The sequence below is a fragment of the Heterocephalus glaber genome, unplaced genomic scaffold (assembly GCF_053883595.1).
Source record: "Heterocephalus glaber isolate CG9 unplaced genomic scaffold, H.glaber_assembly_v1.0 deba00001454, whole genome shotgun sequence".
Taxonomy (NCBI): domain Eukaryota; kingdom Metazoa; phylum Chordata; class Mammalia; order Rodentia; family Bathyergidae; genus Heterocephalus; species Heterocephalus glaber.
In genome coordinates, this window is record NW_028258303.1 from 5,148,464 (window position 1) to 5,163,527 (window position 15,064).

The following is a 15,064-nucleotide window of genomic DNA, read 5'->3' on the forward strand; positions in this document are numbered from 1 at the left end:
CAGACACACTCAGCCATCTCATCTTCGACAAAGGAGCCAAACACTCTCACTGGAGGAAAGTTAGCCTCTTTAATAAGTGGTGCTGGAAAAATTGGGCTTCAACTTGCCAAAGATTAAAACTAGAACTGTATCTCTTGCCATGCGCTAAACTAAAATCAAAATGGATTAAAGATCTAAATATTAAAATAGAAATGCTGAACCGGTTGGAAGAGAGGTTAGGTAGAAGAACTCTTGAAGACATGGGTGTAGGAAATTATTTTATGAACAAAACCTCAGTTGCCCATGAACTAGCACAAACAATCAACAAGTGGGATCTCTTCTTACTAATAGCTTCTGCACAGCAAGAGAAACCACCAACAATGTGAAGAGACAACCCACAATGTGGGAAAAATCTTCACCTGCTCTTCCTCAGACAAAGGTCTACTATCTCGAATCTATAAAGAACTTAAAAAAATCAGACCTCCCAAATTTAAAGACCCAATCCAAAAATGAGCATCTGAAATGAGCAGATATTTCTCAGACAAAGAAGTAGAAATAGCAAATAAACATATGAAAAAATGTTCAATATCACTAGTCCTTCAAGAGATGCAAATGAAAACAATGCTGAGATTCCACCTCACCCCAGAAAGAATGGCTGCTATCATGAAATCAACCAATAACCAATGCTGGCGGGGCTGTGGGGAAAGAGGAACCCTGCTCCACTGCTGGTGGGAGTGTAGACTGGTGCAAGCACTGTGGAAATCAGTATGGAGATACCTCAAAGAACTAGGACTGGAAATCCCATTTGACCCTGCTGTTCCTCTGCTGGGTATCTTTCCCAAAGAATTAAAAGAATCATACCACAGTGATATATGTGCACCTATGTTCATAGCAGCACAATTTGTAATAGCTAAAACTTGGAAGCAGCCCAATTGCCCAACAACTGGAGACTGGATAGAGAAAATGTGGGTTTTTTTTTTAATAAAATGGAGTACTACTCATCCATAAAAAATGAGAAATTAGAGATATTTGTAGCTAAATGGATGCACATTGAGGTGATACACTTAAGTGAAATAAACATGGCATACATGTGTAAATACCGAACAGTTTCTCTAGTGTAAGAAACTGAAAGTGTAAATAAGGACTAAAAGGTGTAATAGATAATGTGAAATAGGATGAAAAGGGGCAAAAGGGAAGTGGAGGTGGTAGGGGAAAGGAAAGAAGGGAATGGAATTAATATGAGAAAATGAAAAAATGGGAACAAAGTCTTTGTAAATAGGAAGGTACAGAGAGGTTGATGGGAGAGCACTGGAGTGGGGAAAAAATAAGAACCAAGAGAGATTATGTAAAGGTGCAAATTTCCAATGATGAATGTCATTATATCATATACCTAAAATGTACCAGTAAAATTGAATTTTTTAAGAATTCACATGATAAGAAAAATCTTTATAGGGAACAACTTGTAGTGTTGGTGCCAGAATTTAATACACTTTCCTGCATTGATGTTAGTTGCATGGTAATCTCACATTAATTACATATGCACCTATATACTTTCCTCTCTTCACTGGACAATAGTATTTTATTGAAGAGGTCACTGTCTTTAAAAAGACATAGGACTTTTTTTTTTTTTGGTACCGGGGATTGAACTCGGGTCCTTGCACTTGCACAGCAGGCGGCGAAACCACTGAGCTAAATCCCTGGCCCAAAAAGACATTGGACTTTGAGAGGAAACAAATGAATTTTGTGGGTGAAGGAAGGAGCCAAATGGTGAAATCCACCCTAGCTGGTATTTTGTAGTTCTGACTCAGGCTTATGAAGAACCAAAGTACTCAAGCAGAAATTGTCTATTAGAGACCAGAAAAAAATATTTTTAGTATAACTTTTTTCTTTGTTTTCTGTGTCTTTATGTTTCTTTGATATGAATGAAAATTTTTTCTCCTTTGAAAAAGCTGCATATCTTTTATATTTCTGTATTGGTGCACTAAGGATTGAAGCTTCATCTACTCTCTTAAAATTCTCTTGTTACTGTAGAATTTTTCTTTTCCATAGCCACAGCACAGCAGATGTTAGTTGTGTCAACAGAAACCAAGATATCTTGATTTCCTTTGTTCTAAGTAGTTTCCTGTCTTTGTATCACAGGCCAATCTACAAAAACCAGCAAACGATACCAGCCTGATTCTTTTCCTTCGCTCCAGTGATACATATTCTTGAGAAGCAAATTAAACTAATGATTGAATATCAGGTACATGAGCTCAGTTATCAATGTTGACTTGAATTAAGTTCAGTAGAGTCCTGGAAATTTTCTACTATCTTATTTTCCAAAATCTTCTTTCCTCCTGAAGAGAAAAACATGCCTTGTGAAACTAGTTTATTTTCAAAACATGTAAAAAAATCCAAACATACAAGGTGTTATAATAGGTGTCATTGATTGGCTACTCGATAACTTCTAGGAAGACTCTTGAATCTCTCCAAAAAAGTCTTCTTTAAACTTTTGTCTTCCTTATTGTAGGGCCTCTAAATAGTAAATTCATCTGGGATTATCAAAGTGACTGACTTTCTTTTGGTTTGAGTTCTTGGTTCTGTTGCTAGATTTGGGGAAAAGGTGACATGTGAACCCACCCTCTCAGCCCACAACTCTGTGCCCCTTTGGACTTAGTTTTCACTCAAATCACATAGAACACAGAAATGTCTTTGGAAGAGTGTCTTTTAATGATATAGCAGGATGTAACTTCAGATGTCACTAGGCCAGTTTTTTTTATTTTCTAAAATTAAAGTTTGGAGAAGACCTGTAACTCTTTTGGGGGCCCAGGACAGAGTAAAGGCAGAGGTGGGACTTATTGCATAGTCCTTCTTTCCACAGTACAAGATGTAATGGTGCAGAAGCAACATTAACTGGTTCTGGAAAAGTCTTGGAAAACCAGTTTAATGTTTATTTTCTCCCATCCTTGACATAGGAATAAACATGAAATCTCCTGAACTTGACCCAAATGTTTGAGGAATGTTGTATCTATAAACCTTTACATGACATAGTCTAGTCTCCTGTGTAACCACACTAAAGGAAATGCACACCATTGTGATGTTGTTCTATGGGCATTAAATGAGATAATGTAAGGCAAACACTTTGTTCGATGTCTGCCCTACAGGAAGCCTTAACAAATTTTAACTAACATATTGTATTTTCTTACACCCAAGAATCACCTTTTCAAAAAAATTCCTCTGTTAGTCAAAAAGGGTAAGGAATGAAGCATTTAGACAGTTATAGAAACATGTTATTCTTCACAGCATCTGAAGAGGCAGGTAATAAAACATTATTATTAGCATTATCATTGAAATCTGGGAGAATGTAGACATTAAAAAATTTGCCAGCACATTTTAGTCACCAAGGTAGGTGAGAAGCAGAAAGAAATAGGTTCTTCATTCCCTGCTTTCTCAAACCCAGGCTTAAATATTTTTATTTTACATGATTTTATTTTTCTAAATAACTCATTATGGCAAGGAAACTAAGTAAAAATATACAGAATATTACTCTAAGGGCCAAGTAACAAAGCTCCATGGCTTGTGCTGGAGACATCCTTCCTTCCCCAACAGCAGAGTGGCTAAAAAAGGAGAAATGGGTTTGAACACTTCCCTTTTGCCAAAATAAATATAGAGGAACTAATGCATGTACTGCTACTTTTCCATTATAGAAGAAATATGTGGTGACCGCTGAGATGTACAAAGCAGTTATACTTGCTAAGCAGTACGTGGAATGGTTTATATGGATTGACTCACTCACAGCTCTGGGACATAAGGATGATGCGTGTGTGTGTGTGTGTGTGTGTGTGTGTGTGTAACTAGAAATTAAACCCAGGGCCTTCACACTGAGCTACATCCCCAGCCATATTTTTTTTCCTAATTTTGAGACAAGGTCTCCCTGAATTGCCCAGGGAGGGCTTGATCTTGCAGTCTTCCTGCCTCAGTCTCCCAGAGCGCTGGGATTACAAGTGTGCATTACCATGCCTGGTAAGTGAGGATGAGTTTTATTCTTCCCAGTTTACAAGTGAGGAAATGGAAGCAGAGAGACGTCAGGACCTGGTGTGAAGCTTCACAGCTTGCTAATGATGTTGCTGAGATCCACCTAACGGGCCGTGACTCCAGGCTGAAACTCTTACTCACGACCTTGTCTATGGCAGCAAACTGCACAGGTTAAAAATAAGGAGGACAGGCAAAACTGGACTCTGATTTAATGTTGGATTTTCTGTAGCATAAGAGATTTGTTGTAATGCCAACCACAGAAAAGAAATCTTGAGCCTAGGTAGACTCTGGGAGGGGAACTGATTCTCCTTTCAGGTGAATTGCTATTAAGATTGACCACTTCCTTCACACATGGATCCCTAACTATGCATTTGGCACTGCTCAGAACACCTATCTATGTACTCAGTCAGCCTTCGAAATATCTTACTCGGACTTATTCCTAATATTGTTAGAATGTGCCACGAAGATTTGTTTTGTTGTTGTGTACTACTTTATCACTAGTGTCCATAACAGTACCTGACAAAGATTAAGTACAAATCAATATTTATTGTGAAATAAATCCCATCTGCAGGAACTGAGGCACAGAGCTGAAGCAACCTGACCAAAATCCCATGGCTGGTCTTAGATGAGGGAATCTCAGAGAATTTCTATGTGGGCTAGGACAGAAAAATGATAGCAAGGAAAACCCTGGTTCCAGAGAGCAGAGAGGACTGAGACCGTTTTGTGTGGCTGGGAAGTTGGGAGGACCACAGGGGAAACACAGCTGTGCTGATTATCGGGCGAAGGAGATCTCAGGTAGAATCATAAGTAATGAAACTGCTGCATTTGGGAAAGAAAGTGGCAGAATGAGGCTCTGCAGAGGCATCAGAGGGCTACTGTCACAAAGGCCTGGCCCACACAGACAACACATTGATCCATGACCAATGATTAAATGTCACCTTTACCCCAGTCACTGATTTCCTCCAGCCAGCAGAATGGGTATAAAGCACAAAATTGATATAGAAAATGAGGAAGGAGAATATTATTTAGATATTTATTGCATATCTGAGTTTAGTTTCTTAAGCTGAAGCCATCTGTCATCAGAGGGCCTGTCCTCACATCTTATTTGTTCCATCAAAAATTTCTGGGCAATTTACATAATTTCCCTTCATCTCAGTCTTCTAATCCATATAATAGGTATTAAAATTGTTACAGGGAACAGTACTGGAGATGAAATGTGAAATATATCTCCCAACCTGTTAGCTGTATGATTTGCCAAGTTCTTGTTTTCTAAAAATCAAAGAATAAATTCTAAGAATGAAGGAGGTTAAGAGTAGGAAGATATTTATTGATAGAAAAGCTCCTGAGGGGCAGGAGGGATTCCAAGTGGGTAGCCAGTGACCCTACTTTACAGAGGAATTTTATAGGCTGAAATCCACATGGGTACAATGTAGGGCACAGCCATGATCACCCAATAAGGTTGTGAGTGTAGTTACTTAGATAATAGTGGTCCAAGTCATGTAACAAGCATAGGTGGAAAGAACAAAGATTTTCCGAGGAAGTGGTGGGTCTAGAGGTCTCTGGTCACCCACCAGGGTGGTTGATGTCTATCTAGACTTCATTAGGTCCAGTGTTTGTTCTTTGTGGAAGTATGCAGGTCTGGGTTATCTTGTCTTTATCCTGAGGCCTGATTTCCAACTGATGTGTGTCCAGTTGCAGCTGTAGTGTTTCACCTTTGTCCTGATCCTCTCGAGCACTTAGCCCTTTCTGGCTGCCTATAATATTTCTATCTAACTCATCTGTCTATAATAAAATTACTGAGGTGAGAGCAAAGACCCTGAGCTCACTCCCTAGGACTGCACTGCAAAACACAAAACAAAACTCAGTGAGAGATAACGCAATGCATTAGTTTTGTATAACTCCCAAGCCTGTTCCACTTGCACCTATTTGAACTTATATATTTTCAGGAGGTGGGCAGGGGGCTACACTTGTGTCTTCTTAATTAAAACTTTTACAAAGTAATTTTTATATTTATTTCTTATGTGTGTGATAAATGGAATAAATATTTTTCAAAGTTGAAAGCACTTTAGAAATAAGGAATATTGTATGGCTGATAGGCTGGGACTACTGCATATGGGTGTGTTGCTCTGGAGGCCAAAAGTCACCTTATCATTAAAATGTTTCTTCGATAATCTGCAGGCTCAGTAATTCACAGGTAGGTTCCTTATTGGGTCTTTTCACTGATCTGTTCTAAGACAATAGCTGGAATTAGTTCCTGTATTGGGGAATGAAAAAAATAAATGTCTAAAGCAGGCACATATGTGTTACTATATCGGTGGACACCCGAGAGCAGTCCTGGGTTGCAGAGAACCCACCCCATCCAGCTTGCACCCTTGGCAGCGATCCATTTAGCCATGCCCCACTCCCCCTCCCCCCTCCTCTGGCCTCTTGGCTGTACCGCCACCTGGCTCCACACTACAAAGACACAGGGGACACCAGACCACCAGACCACCGTACTGGGTAAGTTGGAGGGATCATCACCTCCCATCAGAACTTGGACTCTCTTCAGGGGAAGAGCAGCTGGAACCTGCAGTAGAGCTTTGCAGAGTTCAAACTTACAGGCAGACAGGGAGCTCAACTTGGGACTTGCAGCCAGAAATCTGCCTGAATCTCATGGGTCTGTGACTGGCTTACTGAGACTCATTGACTAATATCTGCACACTGCTGCCCACGTTGTCTATTGTGACAGCAGAGACACACCCTGAAGGAGGCCCTACATTTTCATTTTTATTTTTTATTTCAAAAATTAGTATTATTGGTTTGTTTTTTCTCTTATTTTTAATTTTTTCCTACTCTTTGCAAATTTTTGTTTTTCTCCTTTTTTTCCCTTCTTTCTTTTCTCTTTCCATTCCCTCTCTCTCACACTCACTCTCTTGCTATCCCACATTGTTCTTCATCTCCCTTTTTGTTCCTGTTCTGGCCCTAATTTGGATTTCTTCTTTTTCTTTTCTTCTTTTTTTCCTTCTCTCACCCTTGTCCTCTGGCCTCACTGCTAACCTTTCCCTATCCTTCTACCTATCCCTCCCTCCCCAACTCCTTCTAACTCTCCATCCCAAAGGGTAAAGTTGCTATATTGAAGAGTTTATTCACTATAAACATATGTTGGGTTGGTCCTCAGTTTTGATTTAATTCACACAGTTAAAGGTGATAGATTAATAATTACCAAAAAATGTCATTTTCTAAGATGTATGTGATGCTATGGTGTTGCTTATTGTATCACTTGGGCTAATGTGTTGTTATTGATCTAGTCAGTGGTCCTTCCTGGTATAATGAAAATGAGACAGCCTCAGAACCATTAGAGACTCAAAACCTAAAGAACAGCTATATCTGGAAGACACCTCTGAGAAGCAACCGTTTCATAACGGTTCTAATTACAAGCAACAAAGATACAATAAGCAATTTTGAAGTATCAACCCAGGAAATAAACCAAGGGCAGTACCAAAAACAAAAATGAGAAGACATTCAAGCAAGGCACAAACTCAGACTTCCACCCCACCAAGGGTAAACTTTGAGGGAAATGAGATGGAAAAGTCCGATAATCAACCACCTGGACACCCTGAACTGATAGCACAGGAAGTAACAAAACAGATGAATGAGGCTCTAGAAAACTTCAAAACATAAATAATCTCCCAGATAACTACAGAGATGGTGAGCAGAGTGAAAGATATGATTAGAGGCTCTAGAAGAGAAACAGATAAAAAAATAGATGAGCTCAGAAACATGCTGGAAGCCATGAATGTCCAGCATAAGAAAGAAATGGAAACCATGATTGCCCAACATAAGAAAGAAATAGAATCCATGAAACAGATTCAAACAGATATTCAGGAGATTAAAAACTCCAGTGAAAGTATCCACAGCAGATTAAAGGAATCTGAAGATAGAGTATCAGATATAGAAGACAGGATTGTGGTGAAGGACCATGAAAACAGAGATTTCTTAAAAATAGTAAGAGGCCACGAGAAATCAATCCAGCAGCTGCTAGACGATGCAAAGAAGAATAACAGGAGAAAAAAACCAGGAGAAAGTACAGGAGAAAAAAACAGGAGAAAGTACAATTGACATAAAAAACTGTTCACAGAAGTAATAATGGAAAACTTCCCAGAAAGAGGTGGAGAATTGGACATACAGATAAGTGAGGCATATAGAACTCCAACTAGCCATGATCAAAAAAAAAAATCTATATCTAGACATATAATAGTCAAGATCCCAGAAACCCAACAGAAGAACAAAATCCTACAAGCAGAGAAAAGAAACAAATCACCTACAAATGAAAGCCCATTAGAATCACAGCAGACTTCTCAGCACAAACCCTCAAGTCAAGGAGAACCTGGAGTGAAGTATTTCAAGCCCTAAAAGAAAATAACTTCCAACCTAGACTGTTATATCCTGCAAAATTATCTTTCAAAATTGATGGGGAAATTAGATACTTCCACAACAAAGAACACCTGAGAAATTTCATGAACACCAAACCAGCACTACAAGCAACTTTAAACAATATCCTACAAAAGAACAATGAAGGTCACTGCCAAGGGAGCCGGTAGATCACCAAACACTGACAAATGACAAAGTTAAAACTGAAAGGAGTTAATTCACGTGCGTGGACTCCACCCTCTAGTAGAGTGAAGCGCTGAGTCTGGGAATAGCACAGCTTTTATAGGTTGTTATTTAAAGAAGTTCAAAGGGGGGGTCAACATGGTGCAAAATATTTTTCACAACTCAGCTATCTTGCTGTCTTGTCAGGTTAGGACATTTTGTGGTTAGAGGGAGGCACCAGGCACCAACCTTTTCTGAGAAGTGATGAGGTTTACAGAAGCAGAACGAGCAGTTACAAAAACATCTTTAGGAGAATTTTCATACTTTATAAGGGGAGGGGTATGAGGGGAGTTCATCTACAGGCCAAGATGGCCTTTCTTGGTTCATCTTGGTCTCACAGTCACAACTCCATGAGGCCCAACAGAGGAAAGCCACCAGGCAAGGTAAGAAACTAAAGAGAAAGGGGTAAAAATAAATAAAAGAGCCAACAAAAGTAAAACATCATGAGAAGGATGAATCAATATCTATCACTTATAACCATCAATGTTAACGGCCTCAATTCACCAAATCAAAAGAAAAAGACTGGCAGAATGGATTAAGAAGTAAAATCCAAGTACGTGTTACTAATTTTTCTAACAGTATAAACTTATATATGGATCATCACAGCCTGGCATGCTGGAATCTTCCACTCCAGGTTTACCCTGGACAAGATGGCTCTTCTGAGAAATGAGAGTAAACAAAATATCCAGTGGCAATGCAAATTTCAAAAGTCCCTATGAAAATGTGACTTGTGAAGGAATGCAAACTAGGATCATTCAGTCACCAAATGTATATTGGTGCCTGTGGCATGCCTCGTGCACCTCTCGTACCGAGAGATAACAGTAAAGAAAACAACCCAGTGTCAGAGCTTCTGGAGTAACAGACAAATAAAATACATCATATCAAACATGATGATAAGGAGCTGTAACAGGTAAAGGATGGAACTAAAGTGGGTTCCATTGGACAAGGGGCAGCAAGGGTATCTTGGAGGAGGTTGTGAAGAAAGGAGCAAGCCACGTGCAGATCAGTAAAGGAAGTGTAAGTGGATTCGCATCTTCTCCTGCTCCAGAAGCCTCTGGTACAAAGATTAAGAATAAACGATCATGTCGTAATAGACATGCTTGACTTTATCCTGTATGCAAATCAATATGTAGGGTTATTTATATGCAGAGGCCTTAGAAAATGCCAAGAAAAGCAAGAGTCCTTGGCAGCCTTGGACTGCTGAGCAGGCATATTTCAGCTAAGATAGGAAGGAAGACATTTAGGTGGAAGTGAGCTGCCACTTCTCTCTTGGCTCGTGACCAGCTCTTACTCATTATATAAACCCTGGGTGCAGTGACAAACCCAGGCAGAGCAGACTCCACTCCACAGAGACAAGGAACAAGTAAGTGATATTGTTGGACAATACATTGATAAGAAGTGACATATTCTTCATTCTTGAGGGTTTTATTTTTATTGCTGTCATATCCTGCTTGTGATCATCTTGTGACCTATTTTCACCATTTATTGTTTTGTCTCACCTGGAGCCTCCCTGTGTTCAGGACCATGTGGAAATTGGATGGTAATTTCTAAGAGAAACATAGGCCTGGGAGATTTCAAACAATTCCTTCGAGTTGATTTTAACAGGGAAAGTATAGTCATTATTGGAGGAAAAGATTCTGTCCTACCTAGAGTTTGTGACTCTTCCACAATTCTCTCCAGTGGGTTTTCAATGGGGGAAAGCAGTAGAGAATATTATTTCATGGTTCACTGCATTCCTTTTTTATTTTTAAGTTCAGGGATTTTATTTGTAATAAGTGTTATTATTTTAAGACCCATTTTGTTGAAGTGTCTCCATGTTTTGCCAAGAAGTATATTCAGTCTTTATTTGGTTTCAGAGATGGTGTAAGAGATTTATTTCCCTTAGGCCCAAAACTTGAACTCACAGCTCCCAAAGAGTATTTCAGTTATTCCTCTTACACCAGCTCTGATGTGAGGCAAGCATTGAAAATGGTATTTACTTGGTACTTCATAGAAAAATACAGGCTCCAGCTTGCTTATTCAAAATTAAGCATTCACTGTTTGATTGAGATCAATAACTTAGTTAAAAAATTCTTCCACTTTTCTCTTGCTCTACAGTTTAGTTCCAACCTGGACTCTTTTCCAGAACTAAATCAGAAATGCCCAGAGACACTGGGAAGTGGGGGAGTCATCATTCTTTACCATCAGCTATCAGCTAAGAAATTGCTACTCTGTGTCAATATGTGCAAGAAGTTCTCTTATGGGCAACAACACCTTGCTATTTTGCATTACAAAATATCAGCATCTATGCAAATTGCTGTAAACATTATGCTCTGTTACTACATTTCATATGGCTCTATTAAAAAATAAAAAGGCTTAATTAAACCTCTAACACAGTAATATTAACGTGTAGTAAGGAAGCACTGTTAGCAAATTCACAAGTAATTGTTCTTTTTATTCTTCATATTCATAGATTGTCACACCATTATTAAGTAGGAAAAAACTGTGTCTATAATTCCCAAAAACGTTTGAACTCTTGATGTTTTATATTTTAGACTCCAGGTAAGTGAATATTTTGAACTGAGTTATAAAACGGTTAATATTTAGTTCATTTGTAAGTTTTCTATCAAAATCATTCCAATAGGTCTATCCCCTTTTTTGGTTATCTCCTGAAATCTTTATTAAGATGTTTAACATGATACTTGAATATGAGCCTCCTTTGCCAGAAAATTCAGTTTGAATTTTTATCTTTCTGACACAGAGACTAGAATTTTAAGACTATTATTTACTGCACTCTTGCAACAATACACAAAATAGAATATTGATTTAGTAAAATTTAACATCATCTTAGTCAAAATTAAATGGCTTTATCTTGATAATTTATATTTATCAATACACATGTTAAAATTGCCTCTAGAATAGAATGCTCATTTTGTTGTTGTTGTTGTAATCAGCTAAAGAAAAATAATGACATTATATAAAGTAAAAAAGGCTACAAACCTTAGAGGAAGAACAAAAGTACTCAAGATAGAACTTTTCAAAACTGCTGTCATTTCCCATGAAAAATATTTAATTTCCAAAATGTTTATTTGTTTTTGCTTTTGCTTTTATTTTTTGAGATACTGATGATTGAACCCAGAGCCTATCCACTAGCTACATCCCTGTCTATTTTTTATTTTATAACAGGATCAGTAAGTTGTCCAGGCTGGGCTCAAACTTGCTATCCTCAGCCTTCCAGAGTGCTGGAATTCCAGGAGTGTGCAGGAGTGTGCCATTGTCCCCAACTCCTAACAACTTTAACATATATTAACGTTAACACTCTGGTATTTGATGGCTACATCTATGTGAGTTTAGATGCACAAATTTCTATCCTGGGAAGATATTAGTCATCCTTTCATGTGTTCTTGAGAAATTGTATATGTTGTTATTCAAATAATTTTAAATAGGCTTTTTATTGGCATGCTGAATCAGGAAATTTACATGGTTTTCTTTGGAAAGTAAGAAAGCCAGGAATTCATTTTTAGTGTAAAAGAAATCTTTAAGCACAATCAACTTCTCTACTTCATGTATCTGTATTGTTTCAGGGAGTATATAAGGTTTTCCCTACATGGTATCCTTAACAGAATGATGGTGGACAGGTTCAGAAATGAAGCCAACAGGAAGTAAGAGATTAGCATGAAATGGACATTCTTCTAGGCTATTCAAATCATACTTAGTTAAATCATAGCCAAATAACCTGGACATTATTTCCATGGATGAGGTGCAGTTAGAGTCTAACTATGGCTATTTTGGTTCTCAGCTTTCTATCTGAAATTTAGAACTAGGTTTATTGGTAGATTCTCTTACATTTTGAATAGAAATGACCATCTTAAATATAAACAAGAACAATTTTTCCTTTTGCTTCTTCCATGTTATTTATTGTGAATGGTAAAAAGACCACCTTATCTATGAAATTGAGAAATATCTATGTTATATTTCTCAAAATTTTTCCATTAAATGTTCAGATTTAGCACATGAAGTTATTTGTAATGTAAGCTTATGATTTTAAAGTATCTATTTTACCTGCTATTATGACCCCTTTTGTTGGTAATATTATTTGTGACTTTTCATATTTTTTCTCTTATCAGTTTTCCTTGAGGTTTGCAAATTTGACCTTATTTTTATTTTATAGAAGGAGTGTTGAGTTCTAACAAACCACCCCTTTAGTGCCTTTCCTGTGTGGGAGACTTTGATCTCCTTCTCTCTGAAGGGGCGAATCCCCCCCGCCCCCATCTCCAAACTGAGGGTCTCGCTCACTGCGTTGGGTTTCTGTTACTTTTGGGTGAAACTATGTTTGTCTTGCTTTTAAATCTTTATAATTTTTATACACTAGGAGCAGGATGAGTTCATCAAATAACATGATCTCAAGGAGCTGAGAAAATTAAATTACCCAAAACTGGACAACAGCCCCCACTATAGAAAGAATCATTCCTCTCCATTCCCTTCCCTCTTGTCTTGTTTTTCTCCCTTTCTCTTCCTTCTTTTCCTTTTGAACACATATTATGTGTCAGGCAGTGTGTGGGTACCTTACAAACAACATTTTCGTTACCGGTTTCAGGTGAGGCTCTAACTTTAGAACAGGAGAATGACCCAAGGCCATAGATATGAGTGGTGGGGCGACTGTTCCACATATTCCTTCCCATCATCTCCCCTGGCCCTTGAACTTCCTCCCTACCACACCTGGTGGGGATGTGTTTTACCTTCATCCTTTTTTTATTTTGGTACTGGGGATCAAACTCAGGTCCTTGCACTTGCGGGGCAGGCAATGGAACCACTGAGCTAAATCCCTGGCCCTACCTTCATCCTTTTAGTTCATTGTCTTGGTGAAATAAATGCTTTAACAAAGAGAGATTATTGTAACAAAGGTACAAGGGGTGATATAAATATACAGTGAGTGTTAAAATTTTTTAAAAATTATTACCATAAAAGACACATTGCTATTAGTCTCCCTCAAAATACTTCCCTACTTCAAAAACACTTCTCATGGTTTTTGCCACTCTCTGAAGCAGTTCTAATGTCTTCTTTCATGAGCTTCTTTATGATGTATGATTAAAAGTATAGTGAATGCTGCTACCAGGTGCCATCCAACGGAATGGCAGGCTCATAAAACAACTCAGTGTGTCTTCATCCACTTTGTTCAGCAGATTTGGCACCATATGACTTTTGGCTCTTCCCAAAGTCCAAACGACCATAAAAGGCAAATCTTTTGACTCAATTCAGTACATTGAGGTGGTCACAACAGTGCAACTAAAGACATGAAGGAGGACTTCCAGCCCTGCTTCAGAAAGTGGCATGAATGATGGAATATGTGTGTTCAAAGCAATGGGGGAAGGAATTTTGAGGGGGATTGATTGCAATTGTGTCTTTTATTGTAATAAATTTTTGAAATTTTAAATATTTGCCATTTTTAAGGCACACCTCACCTATTGCTAAGTGCAGCAAGATGAGAAGAAATAGTCTTCTAGACAGCATCCTATACATTTTTCATTGGATTTATTGTGAACCTTCCTATCAGTTTTCATTGGTCATATAAATATTTACTTGAGATTCCTTCTGGTTAGTTTGTTTGTTTTGTGGCACTGGGTATTGAACCCATGGCCTCTACACTGAGGTACATCCCAGCCCTTTAAAAAAATATTTTTAAAATTTTAAAAGAGAATCTCACTACATTGCCCAAGCTGGGGCTTGACCTTGTGATCCTCCTGCCTCAGCCTCCTGAGCCCCTGGGATTGTGCCTGCTCTCCTGTTATTTTTTTATGCAAAAACCTTATAAAATGTAGAAAAGATCTTAAAATCCATAAATATTTCCAGCTGAGTTCATCTTTACTTATTTTTCATGTTATAAAAATGTGCAGATATAACTTGAAAATATTATTATATTTTCCACTGAGAAAAAAGTCTGGTTTCTTGATTTCTACAGTTATAAAATTTTAAACTTGAAATTAAGAAGACTTTTTGCTGAGTGGAAAATATAACTTTGCTGAGTAGAAAATATCCAACTATAACTATAACTATAGAAAATATAACTAAAATATAACAATACAAGTAACTACAGGAATGTGCTACACAAGTAATACAGCTTCACTAATGGGTTATAACTGTTGAATGTTCTAGAGGAAAAGATAAGCATTTATCAGATGTTCTTGAGCCTCTGCCATATCTTTAGATTTAAAGATATGTTTTCAGAGAAATATAGATAACCACCAGCCCATGCCAAGAAGTCTTAAATATCTTCTTTACTTGAGTGAAATACAATGTAAAATAGCATAACTTGACAAATTAAAAACAACCTCTTTGTTTCTGTGCAGAATTCAAGAGATGGACACTAATGTTTATGTGCTATATGATTGAATGAGAAAAAGCTATGCTTATTAATGCTGATCATGACAGACATATGCATCATTTTTGTTTATCATTTTTA

General features: G+C 37.8%; 1 protein-coding gene across 1 annotated transcript in view; it reads left to right on the forward strand.

Annotated features, from left to right (window-relative positions):
• The first annotated feature begins 9,909 nt into the window (after positions 1-9,909).
• The window catches only part of Hpgds (hematopoietic prostaglandin D synthase), a 45,029-nt gene continuing 39,874 nt past the window's right edge, over positions 9,910-15,064 (forward strand). Inside the window, exon 1 of the mRNA XM_004848085.4 lies at positions 9,910-9,988. The gene's annotated coding sequence lies outside the window, so the exon portion shown is untranslated. The remainder of the gene's footprint in view (positions 9,989-15,064) is intronic.